This window comes from Aethina tumida, chromosome 1 (assembly GCF_024364675.1).
Source record: "Aethina tumida isolate Nest 87 chromosome 1, icAetTumi1.1, whole genome shotgun sequence".
NCBI classification, from domain to species: Eukaryota; Metazoa; Arthropoda; class Insecta; order Coleoptera; family Nitidulidae; genus Aethina; species Aethina tumida.
The window spans coordinates 73,229,486-73,243,922 of NC_065435.1; the positions used below are offsets into that span (position 1 = coordinate 73,229,486).

The 14,437-nt window shown below is 31.6% G+C and overlaps 1 protein-coding gene across 3 annotated transcripts in view; it reads left to right on the forward strand.

The window, feature by feature from the left end:
* Positions 1-202: 202 nt before the first annotated feature.
* The window catches only part of LOC109596033 (extracellular serine/threonine protein CG31145), a 114,211-nt gene continuing 99,976 nt past the window's right edge, over positions 203-14,437 (forward strand). Inside the window, exons 1-3 of one of the 3 annotated variants that reach the window (XM_049961251.1) lie at positions 203-304; positions 369-485; positions 10,480-10,517. The gene's annotated coding sequence lies outside the window, so the exon portion shown is untranslated. Of the gene's footprint in view, positions 486-10,479; positions 10,518-14,437 lie in introns of all 3 variants that reach the window. The other 2 variants (XM_049961250.1, XM_049961252.1) reach the window with 2 other exon arrangements.

Sequence of the window (14,437 nt, forward strand, 5' to 3'; positions counted from 1 at the left end):
TTTAATTAACTTCTCGCGGTGGCGTTTCTGTTTGGCCACACGCACATATACATAATTACCCCCCAAAAAATCCGTCCGTTACCCCGTTCAGGAAAACAATCCTTGTTCGGGTGAAAATGGGAAAAAAGCGAAGGAGGAGCCAGACAGCGCAACTCGAGAGTCTCGACGGTTTCGGTCCCGCACACGGCGATAATTCTATTCAGTCATGTGGCAGCGTCGGTCGTAGTGGTCCGTTGTTCCACGACCCGATAACGTTCTACGAAACACACGAAAGAAAACACGTGAACGCCGTGTTTTGACACTTGTACGTTTCATTGTTGTGAAATAAACTTTTATTTATAAAATTGATTTGGCTTTTATTTTTTAAGTTTGTTTAAGTGACAGTGCTGGTTCGAAGCCGACGTTGTCCGGTCATTCGGGTTGTTTGTTTTCATTTTTTTTTCCGGATCTGTTTACTGAAAAACGTTAATATGATTTTCGAAAAGGTAAGGCATTTTCATCGGAACGATTCGTTGACGTTTTTGATAACACGTCTTATCAGTTGTCTGTTTAAATATAGTTACACTTGTTGAAATTTATTAAGGTGCCGAACAATAAGTTTGGACAACTATCAACTATTTTCGTTTCGATTCACTTACGCAAAAGTAAAGTGTATATTCAAAAATAAACTAAATTTCCATAAATAACGCACGAAACATATTTTCGAACGATCCCAACAGGTGTCATGCATAAATATTGTGGTTTACGCAAAATTTCGCTAAATAAAATTTGTCAAGTAAGCCAAACGATTAATTTAATTTGTTAAAATCGTCAACGAATTCCTTCCTATTTTGAATGTGATAAATGTAAGTACATAATTTAAATGAAGATCACGTATGTGTCTAAAGAACAAATTAATTAATACACTTTTATTATTATTAAGAAACACACACACACAAATGAATAAAAATAGATCAATTGCATTTTCTAGGTGATTCTATTATTTACGTGGTATTTTAATCATGACAATGTGTAGTAACAACGAAATATTTATTATCAAAATGATTTACTTTATGTACAAAAGTTTATGGATATATTATTAAAATTTTTAACGAACAACACTTATAAGTTATAAATGATACATGCGTAAAATTCGACAAACTTACTTACTTACTTCAAACGTAACACAAAATGTTTAAATATTGGCAACATAAAAAGTTATAAAACTGGACATAAAAACCAAATCAATTTGATATTCCGTATTTATTCTTATAATAATTAAAATGTTAAAATTTAGATGTTGGTTTATAACGTAAGAAGCATTCATTCAAACGGAAACAAAAATATGTGCATTTCGATATACAATAGTTGCTTAAAAATTCACACATAACGTAGTTAATTGTAATAATTATTTCAATAAATTCAATCAACATCAGTGTTCTTTCAAGTATTACGAATTTAATCGGTAAAACAAGTTTATAACAAATTGTACATTGTAAATGACTAAATAACTAAAATCGACGAGTGATGTCCAACATTTCAAAAATAAAATCCCAACTCGATTTCTGTTTTGTACTAGTTGCTGTAACTAATTATATTTTTATATCCCCCGTGACTGTGATAAATATAGAAGGAACGATGAAAAAAAAAAATACACAGTACACACAAATATAATTTGCAATTCCAGTTCTATGAATTTTAGCAAACAAAAAATTAATTATTATGAATAACTCAATAAATTGAACATCACAATTCTATTACATTTTTGCATTTTCAATCTGTAATTTATTTTACAGTAAACGTAAATAAATAATATGTGCAAATTTCGAGCAATTGTTTTAACATGAGATTGCATTAAAGCAATTTAATTTTATTCTGTTAAAATGTTTAACGAGTTGCAATACAATATTTCCATCAATTAATGTGTAGTGTTAAATTTAATTTTTAATAAAACAAATATTACTACTTTCCATTAAAATGGCTTTAATGAATGCGACTGGTTGCCGTTTAGGTTTGCGTTATTTGCACAAGAACGTTGTTAATGTCCGTTTGTTATTTACAATATAAAATTCGTGAAACAGAACAATACAATAGAAAGTACAGAATTATTTGTATATCTGTGTGAGAACTTTTCGTGTGATTGTCTGCAAGGTTTCGTTAATTGTCTGATTAACAAGTGAGTTTAGGTAATCCAGGAAATACTAGATATATATTTACACGAATCATCATCCGAACTAATCTAGTGTCTGTAGCAAATGTAAACTTATAGTTATTACTACCAAACAAAATACTGTTAGTCCAAAGGTGCTTTCATAGGTTCATAAATAATGACACTGACAGAAAAACTAATAATTTATATTAATAATATAATAGTCATTGATTTCACATGGCAGTATCATGAATTCTATAAATAAATTAAATAATTATTATTCTAATTATTTGACGTAGTTCTAATTAAAATTTATAAACTTGATACTTTATTTGCGTTTCGAGAAGGACGGATTCTAAACTTTTGGTAACAATTCTTTAAAGTCTTCAGTATTTGCGCATGCAAACAAGCTAATTAATTAATTAAAAGGATTGGTTTTGGATGTTTTCTTGGAGTTGTTTTTAAAATTAAAACACACAATGTGAAGCTACCATCTATTTAAGTTTATATGTAACAATGTCTGATTCGGAAAGTTTAGCGTTGTGTTTATTGCTAAAAATTTAGAAACTTAATATTATGTACAACAGTTGTTTAAGACGAACGACTTGAAGTTTTTATTTTTTTAATTAAAAAGTGATAAATATAAATTCGAAGTACAAACGCGTCAAACTCGAATACCAATTTTGATATCTAAATTATAATAAATGAGTTTTTTTTTTTTAATTTAGAAAGTTTTCTTTTCATTATCACGATTTAAATTAAAACTGAACATTTAACAAAATACAATTTCTGTAACTTCCAGTGACGCATTATAAAATTTTAAAAAGTAATATTTTTGAAACTTGAAGACATTTGATAACGTCGAATTAAAACGTAAAAGTAAACCGTTTCTTATCCCCTTAATTGCAATTTGTATTCACCCTTCTTACTTCGCCAGAACATCAGATTAATATGTTTTCATATTTTCTACCTTTTATTCCATCCTCTCACCGTTTGTTATTTCTCATGATCATTTCCCCTCATAACTTTTGTTCGCAAAGAACAATTAAATCTACCGTTTCAACCAAAGCGTTTTCGGACTGTTTACCGAAATGATAATTTATCGACTGATAAATGTTTGCAGAGCATTTCGAACATGATTATTTGTTGGTTTCCCGTGTATTGACGATTCTGTTATCTACTATTATTTGATTTTAATAGAAAATTTATTGATCTCCAATACGTCAAATTACTTATGTTGACTCAGTGATAACAGATGTTGTTAATTTTATAAAAATATGCAAGCACTTATAATCTAGCCTTAGATAATAAATAAATTCTTGTAACCGAACCTAACCTAGAGGTTTACGAACATTTCTTTTCATGTATTTAAATGGATTTTTTCCTTTGATAAAATTGTGCTCCGAGAGAAAACTAAACAGATATTTATTAAACCATTTCGAAAATCGATTATTCAAATAGGAAGACAGTCAATTTTTTTTATCGGCACTCGCATTCGAAAATGTAATTTCTCTCAACATCCAATTCCTTTTAAGGACATTTTTCCATTTCACGGCGAGGCAATGTTTGTGGTTGCGTCGTTAATTCAAGTTCGCGATGGAAGTGACTAGTCAGTCGGTGGCACTGATTTACGCCCAGCTCCCTGTGAAACATGTCTAACATGGCAATTATAAACAATAATAGAGCTATTATTCAGCCAGTCTGAGCCATTCTACATATCCCTATTCATAAGTAGGTAAGTTCAATGTAAATTGGATCTTTCTTTGTGTCGTTAACCGAATCATTGATGTCATATCTAGTAGTTTAATCTCCAGTTAAGACCGCAACAAATAATACTTATATAAATATGTTTGACGAATAGGTCGAGTGTTATCATGTTCTTGACCATAATCCTTCCGCTAACGGAAGATATCAGTTATCAAATGAGGAGATCCAAATCCGAACTGCTATTTATACTTCCATCATGGCATGCCGGATGTTCTCTTATCTAAACCATAATTCCATTATTTCCGTTTCTAAATAATGTAAAACCTACACACCAGTTAGAAAAAAATTGCTCTAGCGTCATGGGTCATTTAAGCTAAACGAACAGGCAATTATCATCCGCGTGATTAAATAGCTATTACGCGAAAATACCATGGAACATGACTGACCTTTGCCCATGGATATTTTTTCGTTGCAGATACAAAACAATATAGACTGCAAGCTGTTAAAAACTAATGCGTGTACACATACACTGATACATCGGCATCAGCATCGGCGCCGATAGTCCAAAAATTGCACCATCTGCCATCGGCAAGTCTTAAACTCTGGTGAATATTAACTATGATATGATGTTATTTTATTATACACTTAGTTCCAAAAGTTTATTGTTATTATACTGTACCTATTATTAGACTTCACATCTGTAAAGAACCCCTAAAGCGTTTTAACATTTACCAAATAGAGTATAATTAAGTTAATAAGAAATAGTTGTAAAATACCTTCATCATCAACGAACTTTATTATCAAAAACGATAACAATATAAGTTTAATTTAGTACCTCGTATTTCCACCCCTGTTTTGTAATAAAGCATTTACTCGCCTGTGCATGCCTCTTATTAGATTATCAATAAATTCTTGAGGCATATTATTCCATTCTTCAACTGCCGTCTATAATATGTGTTTAATACTCATGGAGGGAATTGATGTTGAATTAATTTGGATAAGTAAACCCATACATGTTCATTTGGATTCATGTCCGGAAAAGGTAATGACCACTCTATTCTTTCAATTTCGCCTTCTCTAATAACGTTCTGCCAACGGTTCGATGTGGACGAGTATTGTGATCCATTGTACCTCACTTCCTCACGAATTAGTTGTAGACCGAATCATAAGATCTATGTAAATATGTCCAGTCATTGTCACAGGAGCATGTATCAAAGCTGTTCTTCTATATATAATTCCACCCCAAAACTTGACACAACTACACTCCGGTAGCATATGGAATCACCAAGTAAGTCCTTGCTGTGCACTTCGTTCGCTCCAGACTCGAAATCGACGGTTAGTCAAAAAACAGTCTTGATGAACATGGACCCATTCCAACCTTGATGTTCTCTGTCTAAGTAATGGTCTAAAAACTCTTCAATGTGTTCAAGATTCTAATCGACTAGCAACAATCCGTCTTCTGATGGTTCTCTTCGAAATAAGTTGGTGGTATGTACCCCGAAAATGCCTTCTAAAACTGCTAACAGTTATCCACTTATTTTTTATAATTATTTGGACCATGTAACTGTCTTGTCTGGTAGTTGTCACCCTTGAACGTTCGCTTCGAGGTCCAGTTTCAAGGGACCCCATTTCATTGCGTCGTTGAATCGTTCTCGTAACCATGCCGTGATGAATGTTCAATCTTTGAGCAATTTGCCCACGTTACAAAACTTCCTCGTGAAGAAAGATTATTCGTAAATAAATTTAATTAGTTACTGGATATCTTTGCATTTTTACGATTTTTGAACTTTATTAAATTTGGCGATTAGCAACTAAATGCTGCTTTTTTATTAAAACTTTGAGAATGAAATCATTTGAATTTTTTGCTGCACATTAATTTTTTTTTACTTAAAACCGTTAAAGGTACATACCTATATTGTTTGAATTAAATTTAAACATCACATACAGGATGGTGGACGACTTTTGAAAACGTGTTTAACATTTCGTATATGGCTACTTCACTTTTACAAAGCCTCTTTTGGTCTTCAATATTGGGGAATGTGTTATTTGGTAATTTTTGTTTTTTATTTTGTATTCTGTTATACCTAAACTTATGTGAAATTTATTTTATTTTAATATATTCGTTTTAGAAAATAAATATTGTTGGTAAATTTGTATTGTTTATAAGTTATTTATATTAAGTTTTATTTTTTTAAAACCAATGGCATCGGCAATCTGCCGATGGATAATTGAAATCGGCAGCGGCATCGGCCGATGGGAAAAAATCGCCGCCGTAGTAGCCGTAGTAGCCGTAGTAGAAATCGATAATTACATCAAGAAGTTAGTTAGTTAAAATCGGGATGATACCCATAAAACATCCTTTATCCGTATTTAATCTAGCATACGGTTGGTTTTGTGGGATTATTACTCCTTGGGCAACAGTTTGCGAAAATTAATTTTTAAGCGACCGAATGGTGTTTTTAATCAAGCCGTGGATGGCCCATTGAAAAAACCGCGCTCAGGGACCGAATAATGTATGGAACATCCCCTGGGTATGTTTCTAAAATACCGGTCTTCTATAAATTCCCTATAAATTTAGCGGTTGAAACCGTTTAGGGAAACATTTATCGTTAAGATCGTTAAGGTCAGACATTATTTGGTCCTGGAATTAATGTCCAGTTTTATATGTAAAAGTCGTTCCGCCTCGTTTTTCTTTCTCATTAAATGTGAACGTTTTTAGAGGTTTTTTAAGGGCGGCACTAATGAAACCGTGTCATTAAATTTGGATCAGGTGTGATCAAATTGCTAATAACTATTCATGGAATGACCGCAGATAATTTTTATCGACCCTTCTATTCCTTTATTCCCGTTTCATTAAATCTTAACTCTTTACGGTTCAATTAATTGTTTCGACATCTAAACTTGCCAACACTGGGATGGTTTTGGTATGATCACTTTTGAACGGTCCTTTGAAATAATAGTTGAGTTAATGATTAACTCGTACGACAAATTTAGGAATTTAGTAATGGGTGGGAATGCGACACCGTTTCCCCCTCGTGTTTTGTAAGACAAACCGGGTCCTCCAGTTACACTTTTACACATTGAATTACAGCATATTACTTGGCGAGTTTAATTTCTAATTATAAATACGACACATAATTAATACATACTCCGGTCTCATATTCATAGTACCAGGCATTATCTTGTAAGATATTAATGGGAAACATTAAAAGGTCACGAAATGTAGATTAGCGAATGGCTTCATGTATCGTATCTGTTTCAAACCTTTCTTCTGATTATTACGTTTATGAGAGCGGCATATTTAATTTTTTTAATTAATATTGACCGTGTATGTAGATTATACTGGGAAAGTTCCTTGTCATAATTATAGGATGCATAAGGTAACGTGAATATTTTCCGAACGAATGATTTGAGTAATTGACTTTTTTAAGACAAACAAATTGTTGCTCTATCTGTGCCGGAAACATAGGAAATTATATTGATCTCAAACATAAAAGTTTCAAAGATTTAAACGGAGCGCTTTGACGGGACATAAATATTTTAGTTGTCATGGCAGGTGGATCCTGACTAACCGTCCATAACATATTGGTGACAAAGAGAAGTATTCTCTTTATTAATTGCTCAATCGATGAATCATAACTTGCGAAAATAAAAATAGGGTACATAAAGAAAAACCACGTTAGGAACCACTTACATGATTTTAATGAAAAAGTATCAACCATATCAATTTTTAAAATAAATTAAAGACATTGTTGATAGTTACTAATATTTATATAGAATATAAACACAGTCAAAGTGTTTATGGAACACCTAAATATTTTTAAATTATTCTAATAATATTAAAAAAACTAATATGAAAATATAATGAATTAATATCAAGTAGGTTCATAAAAATATTATTATAAAAAAGATATATTAAATTGCGCTGTTTAACCAGTACCCAGAAATACAACAAAGAGTAAAAAACATTAAAAAATGTGTTATACAGTGACTTCTTTTATATTTAATTATATTATTTTATTATATATGAGATAAATTATTTTTTAATTTAATTTAATTCGATTTGTTTGGGTGTTCCTTAGACACTTTGGATTATAATCTTTGCATAAGCAACACAAATTAACCACTTGTTGGTTCAGTCAATCGGAAACGAAATAATCCTAAAGGCTTTGTCGCCTATAAAAACAAATATTGAATCGATCTTGAGTCAAGTTCGCAACTTATACCATTAAGTCTGTTGTTCTTATTGAGTTTCCCCCCCAAAAAATACGATCACTAACAAAAACATCTGTCAGTGCCATTAGGTTAAAATTAGCAGGGCAACTTGACTGTGTCATGAAACTTCGACAATCGTGGAAGATTTTTTCCAGTAAATAATTTATTACGAAAGTTTGGAGATTTCACTTTGAAGGATAAACAATTTTGAGGGGGCTGTAAAAGAAACTCTTTTTGACTTTATTGATTAGAAATTTACCTTGTTATATATCAAACTTTGTTATTTTTGTTATTGGGAAACTTTTAAGAATTGTAAATACATATTTATTAAAACCTGCCTTTTATTCTACTGATTTTTCTCTTTTGTTAAGAAAACGGAATAATAATAATTCTTTTCATTTTGTCATGTACATTAAACATTTTTGGATTTATTTGTTAAGCTTTCCGAATCAAGACATTTATTAGTTAATTCCTTTAATCTGCATTTTGTTAAGTAAACATCAATATAATAAAAGATTAATATAAAATACTCTTCAAATTACATTTATTAAAATTAAAATTTTCATTAAATACTTCTTTTCAATACCATTATTTGTTTCGATTGAAAAATTGTTCTCGTTTGAAAAAGCAAATAAACCCCAACCAAAATCCACCCCCCAGAAATCGTATTGCAGCTGTATTTCCGTAACAACTGTGCCGTAAATTTCAGACCTAATTACATGACTAAATAAATATTGGTTCGTCAGAAATCATGTTCAATAATAAATGTATGGTTTCGGCGTTATTTGTTTACCAAATAATAGTTATGTGTGGGTTAAAAATTGTTGCATGGAAGCTGACTTTAAACATTTGTAGAGAGTTATTTGTTTGTAAAATATGTTATTTGTGAGTGTTTGTATTTTTCAGTTCAAATTTATGTCATGTCGGGTAGTTTTGATGTGACAGTATTGAAATTAGTTGATTCTACAGAATTTTGGTTCCGTTACATAACTGATGTTTAATGGTTTGAATAAAAATTAAAACCTGGTATCATTAAAAGTTTAATTATTATTTATAAAATTAGTTCTGTTTTCTGCATAACATATATTGATAATTGGCAGTGTTAAATACATTTCGATAATTGTTGATAAAAATTATTATGCATTTTTAGAGATTTATACAAAATTGTTTTATTGAATTTAATTTTAAGTGTACATCTGTTAGATACTTTTAAAGCCTCGTTACTTAGAAAAATAAACTTAAAGTAAAAAACTTGTTTCTCTTGCTAATTATTAATTAAAAAGTAATTTGCAAAGCAGCCTGGCAAAATTTATGAAAACTTTTATGGAAAGTTCATTATTATTTAAATGCTCCGGCTTCAAATATGCTAATCGTGTTTTTACCGAACGCCAATAGATACAAAAACTGATAAAATTCAAAACAGAAATTGAAAAATGTGCGATGTTACCACTGACAAAGGCTTTTAAATTTGCATAGTTTGCTGCATCATGGCTGAAATCACGAACTGAAACTCTATACAAACTGATATTATAAAAGTCCAGTTTTAGAAACAAATAAACACGTTATCAAATATAAATAATGCTTCATTTTTCGATAGGTTATTTCATAATTTTAAAACAAAATTATCAATTGTGTTTGCAACAAAGGTTATCGTTATTAAATGTTGCGAATACAGTAAAATGCATGTACCACATTGATGGATAAATATGTTTGTGGCGTGATTTGTTGTTTTACACAATACGAGTTAATTAAACAATTAGCGATTTATTAATTTCTTGCATTTGTTTGTATGTAAATTTTAATTTATTATTATTTTTTTATTGTAATTATCAATGCAGCCATGAACAAATAGTTTTAGTCGGACATAAATTTAATTATCTTAATTAAAATCACAATCGAAAATATTGGAAAGCACACCTAATTACCCGTGGTTAATAGACTGAACTATCTAGACATGAAAATATTATAATAGGTTGAACTATCTCGCGAACTGTTCAAGAGTTAAGCCGTCCTAATGAGACAACTTCCGAAAGATAATTGAATATAAGTCGGATTATTCTAGCCTAAAACGGTTTTTAAAAGAGTTTTGTTTAAAAAGTTGTTTTCGATTACTGTTTTGAAACGTGCAAAAATAAAGTAAACGATCATATTTCACTAATTCGTTTGGCTAGACGGACCATAATAAAATATTTTTAGTAAGTCAGATTAGTGACAACGCTTGCTATTTTTAGGGCAGGTATTTTTGTGAATACACTATTTACTCGGATCAACAGAAAGTAGAATTACTTATTTTACTCTAGTTGATTAAATTGCTGAAGGAAATTGTGTGCTGATGTATAAACATAGATAAATTTGGAATAAAACTGAAAACAAGCCAAACATTTTCCACACATTTGATTCACTTGTGTTAATTAGTATTTATTTTGTAGGAGTCTTTGTTCTGCTTCTAGTTTTAGTCTACAATTAGGTAATTATTTGCTGTGACTTAATAAACTAATAAAACTTGTTTGGATTTTACCCCCGCCCCAATTAACACAAATAATATTTCCCTCGGACCAAGTAAAATCTCCAAGTCAATACAACGAGGAGGGTTGATTCATCGTACAGAACAAATATGAATTGTTAGTTTTCAGACTAGCAAAAAACCAAACCGATGAAATCAAAATATACGTCCCGGCTCGATAAACATTTAAAATAAATGGTCCAAACCAACGAAATTAACTTCTATTTTTCGAACGTACCATAAACTAAAACTTAATCCAAGCAAAACATATGCCGTAGACAAAGTCCAATATACAGATATTATTATACTGCATCGGTAAAAAAAGGGAAAAAACGAAATAAACGGAAAACGCAGCCGTTGGTCGTGAGCAATTTAAAACTTTTGTCGTTTTAAATCGCTTTCAAATCCTTTTACGGCGCATGAAACTAAGGCCATTTGATACACCTAACGGACATTGTTTCAGGACGACTACGGTCCTTTATCAATTATGATAACATGTTTTGTGGCATCGTGTAAATTGTTTATGTTTACAACACAAACGTGTGTTATTGTTCTTCCTCTTTACAGCTAATTATGCAGAGTCAATTAATAATAAATTGTCATCATGTATGTCACATCAAAATTGTTCACATTTACTTTATTTCATTAACAGGCAAATTAGCTTGTTTACTCATCTTTTATCATTTGTATGTTATCATCTGTAGACGCTTATAATCTTGAATTAAATAAAAAAAAAAACAAAATTTTAACAATCTTAATTTTGTAGTAATGAGTTCTTATAAATGACTAAACAAGTTCATCAAAAGCTTATTTTCTTTTCTACTAAGCAAATCTTATTCTTGATCTTTGACATCTTTTAGAATCACATCAAATCCAACGACAATAATAAATAGTTTGTTTACTATTAATCAAGACTGTTATCACGGATGACAAAGTTGTGTAATCTCAAATGAAGAAAAACAGTCTTAACTTCCTACACTATGTTAGGCGTCTCGTACACAGTCCATTCACCCTAGTCTTATCGTAATTTCTGCAACGCACATAACGAATATGTTTTGATGAGCCAGTTGCAACCGCTCCGATTGAATAATCTGGCGATTCGCCACGTTTATTGCAATATCCATCGGCCAAAAGATAAAACAACCGATAGGATCAGATCTAATCTGAATCTATGTTGGCGCGGCCTTGTCAACGCTGCACTTTGTTGATTGCTGCTCCCCGGTTACATACTTAATTTACTACTCTCGTCACACATGAGCCTCTGCATATTTTACACGCTTCCGGTCGCCGGTACGCCGCTACCGGTCGAAATGAATATCTTTATTGTGTTTTGGTTTCATTATTTATGTCATTGTATCGGTTGGACTATGGCAACAATACCGTTTACTGTCACACGGTAGAATACAGAAACAACGACGGCAATGCAGAATTTTTGTTGTAACTATAAAGGTACTCGAGCCACTCTTTTATTTCTTTCTATTACTGAACCTGGAAAATAGAAATTATGACTACTCAAACCATTATAATCATTTTTCTAAAGTTAAATAATATAAAGTGAGGCCTATTTAAGATGGGAACCTGTAACTTATTTATTTATCATTTGATTTTAATGAACAAAATGATAAAATACACACCACCGCAATGTCTAGGGATAATTTAAATATATTCGATAATTTTATTTTAAATTTCGGTTTTAATTTAGTTTGAATATGGGTATACAAAATTGACTAGTAGATTATTGAAACAAATGAAAAAACATTTCTAGATTGTAAAGCTTAACAATAGTATTGTTTAATAATTTGTATGACCTCCCCGATTAGTGACAACTTGCAACGTCTGAACATGCTCAGAATTAGATTATCGATGTTCTGTTGGGGAATCTGATTTCAAGCATCGCTAAAAAAAGAGTTCTGTTGTCTCTTGACCTTTCCAGACGAAGAACCCTTCTTGGAAGTATGTCCCACAAGTGCTCGATGGAGTTCAGGACCTGGAGACTGTGTTGACCACGGCAATATATCAACACTGTTGTTTTCCATAAATTCCAATGCACTTGAAATGTGAGGTCTGGTATTATCATGCATATAAACAAAGTTGGGCCCAATCACTGCTGCATATGGAACAACAATTGGTCCCAATATTTGTTCCACGTATGATCTATCCGTCAGAAAGTTCTCCAGTAAAATGAGGTCGGTTCTTCCTCCGATACTGATTCATCCCAAGACTATAACGCCTATAAAGGCGGTTTGTATTGTTCGGCTCTTTCCACACGCGCACTCTTTTAAAATCAGGATAAATTCCAAACCGGGTTTCATCACTAAAAAGCACCGTTACCCAATTTTCACTTTGCAACGAATGTTCCGGTGCCTACAAAATTCAAAATACCTCGATTTCCCGATGAGAGCGGTTGAACACTCAAAGGTCGACTTCTACGTAGATTGTTTTCATATAAGCGACGACGCACAATGTCAGCCGAAACTCCAACATTATGTACTTGTTGGCGCATGAGTTGCAAGTTTGATGCTGTCATAGTAGGGTGTTTTCATGCATTTAGTGGCAGAAAACAGTCGTGCACAGGTGTTGTAATACGGTGCCTTTTCCTCATATCTCTCTCTTCTCTATATCATCTCAAATCATGCTTTGAGTAGTGCCTATTTCCATCACAACCTGAGTTTGATTCATGCCACCGTCCAAAAAAACTCACCGCCCTTATCATTTCTTCTCCAGTTAAATATCTTTGCGCTTAGTTAATTAGCACTATATTGACTTGTACGAATAAAATTAAAGGTAAACCATGGTTTTTTGTAGGGAGAATTACGAAAAATATATCGGCGGAGAAATGTGTCGTTTCATTTTAATGGAAATAACCACAGGAATAAAATATACAGTCAGTTGTAAACCGCCTAAAATAATGATTATGTAGTCGTATTATTATACAGGGTGTTTCATAACTTATTCGACAAACATTAACAACATATGCACTCTTACACAAGTTAATTTGTGCTAAAAAAATATAATAAAAGTCCAAGAGAAACCAGGGTTGAAAACAATGGGGACAAAATGACGTATATCGTACCTAAATCATCCGAAACAGAACCGCCAGCGATACTTTGAGTCTTCGGTATCAAGCAAGAAGGAATAACATTTGAACTAGTACGCCAAAATTGGATTCGATGAGCCCAAGTTTGCGTTCAAGTCAATGAAAACACTTTTGAACAACTTCTGTAGAATGAAGTAAATTGTTTGTTATAAAATTTATTATTTATTATCTCGTCTGCTGTTGGATTTTTATTACATATTTTCTTCAAAAATCAAGTTGGTATGTAACAGTGCATTTGTGGTTAAAGTTTGTCGGGCAATTTGTGAAACAGCCTGTATACATAACGAATAATTGACCCTTGACCACATTCTCTAAATTTTTAAGCCAAAAACAAAATTATCCCTAGACATAGCGGTTGTGTGTATCTCAGAGTATCAGCTTGTAACTTAATGCGTTACTGTTCAATTCTTTAAACTGGCAACAACACGCTTATATTCAATTTTATCTTTTAGATTAAAACCAAAACCCACATTAAAAACTTTTTGTACATTACATGACTGTATAACATTTTCTATAGTTAAAATATGACTTACTTGAAAGTGTCTGTCTCACAAAACATATTCCATGTTAATATACAGTAGTGGCCATAATTAAGCAATTTATTATTAAAAAAATAAATTTTCATTTTAATTGTGGTATATTTAAGTCGGTATATTTACTAATTTATATTTTCACTGAATGCGTTGGGTCTGTTTTTCTGATACTTCATAAAACTGTGTACGCTTCTTTGGATTTGCAAAATTATTATGCCAACTTTTCATTTAGTAAAAGTATATAAAAAATTTGA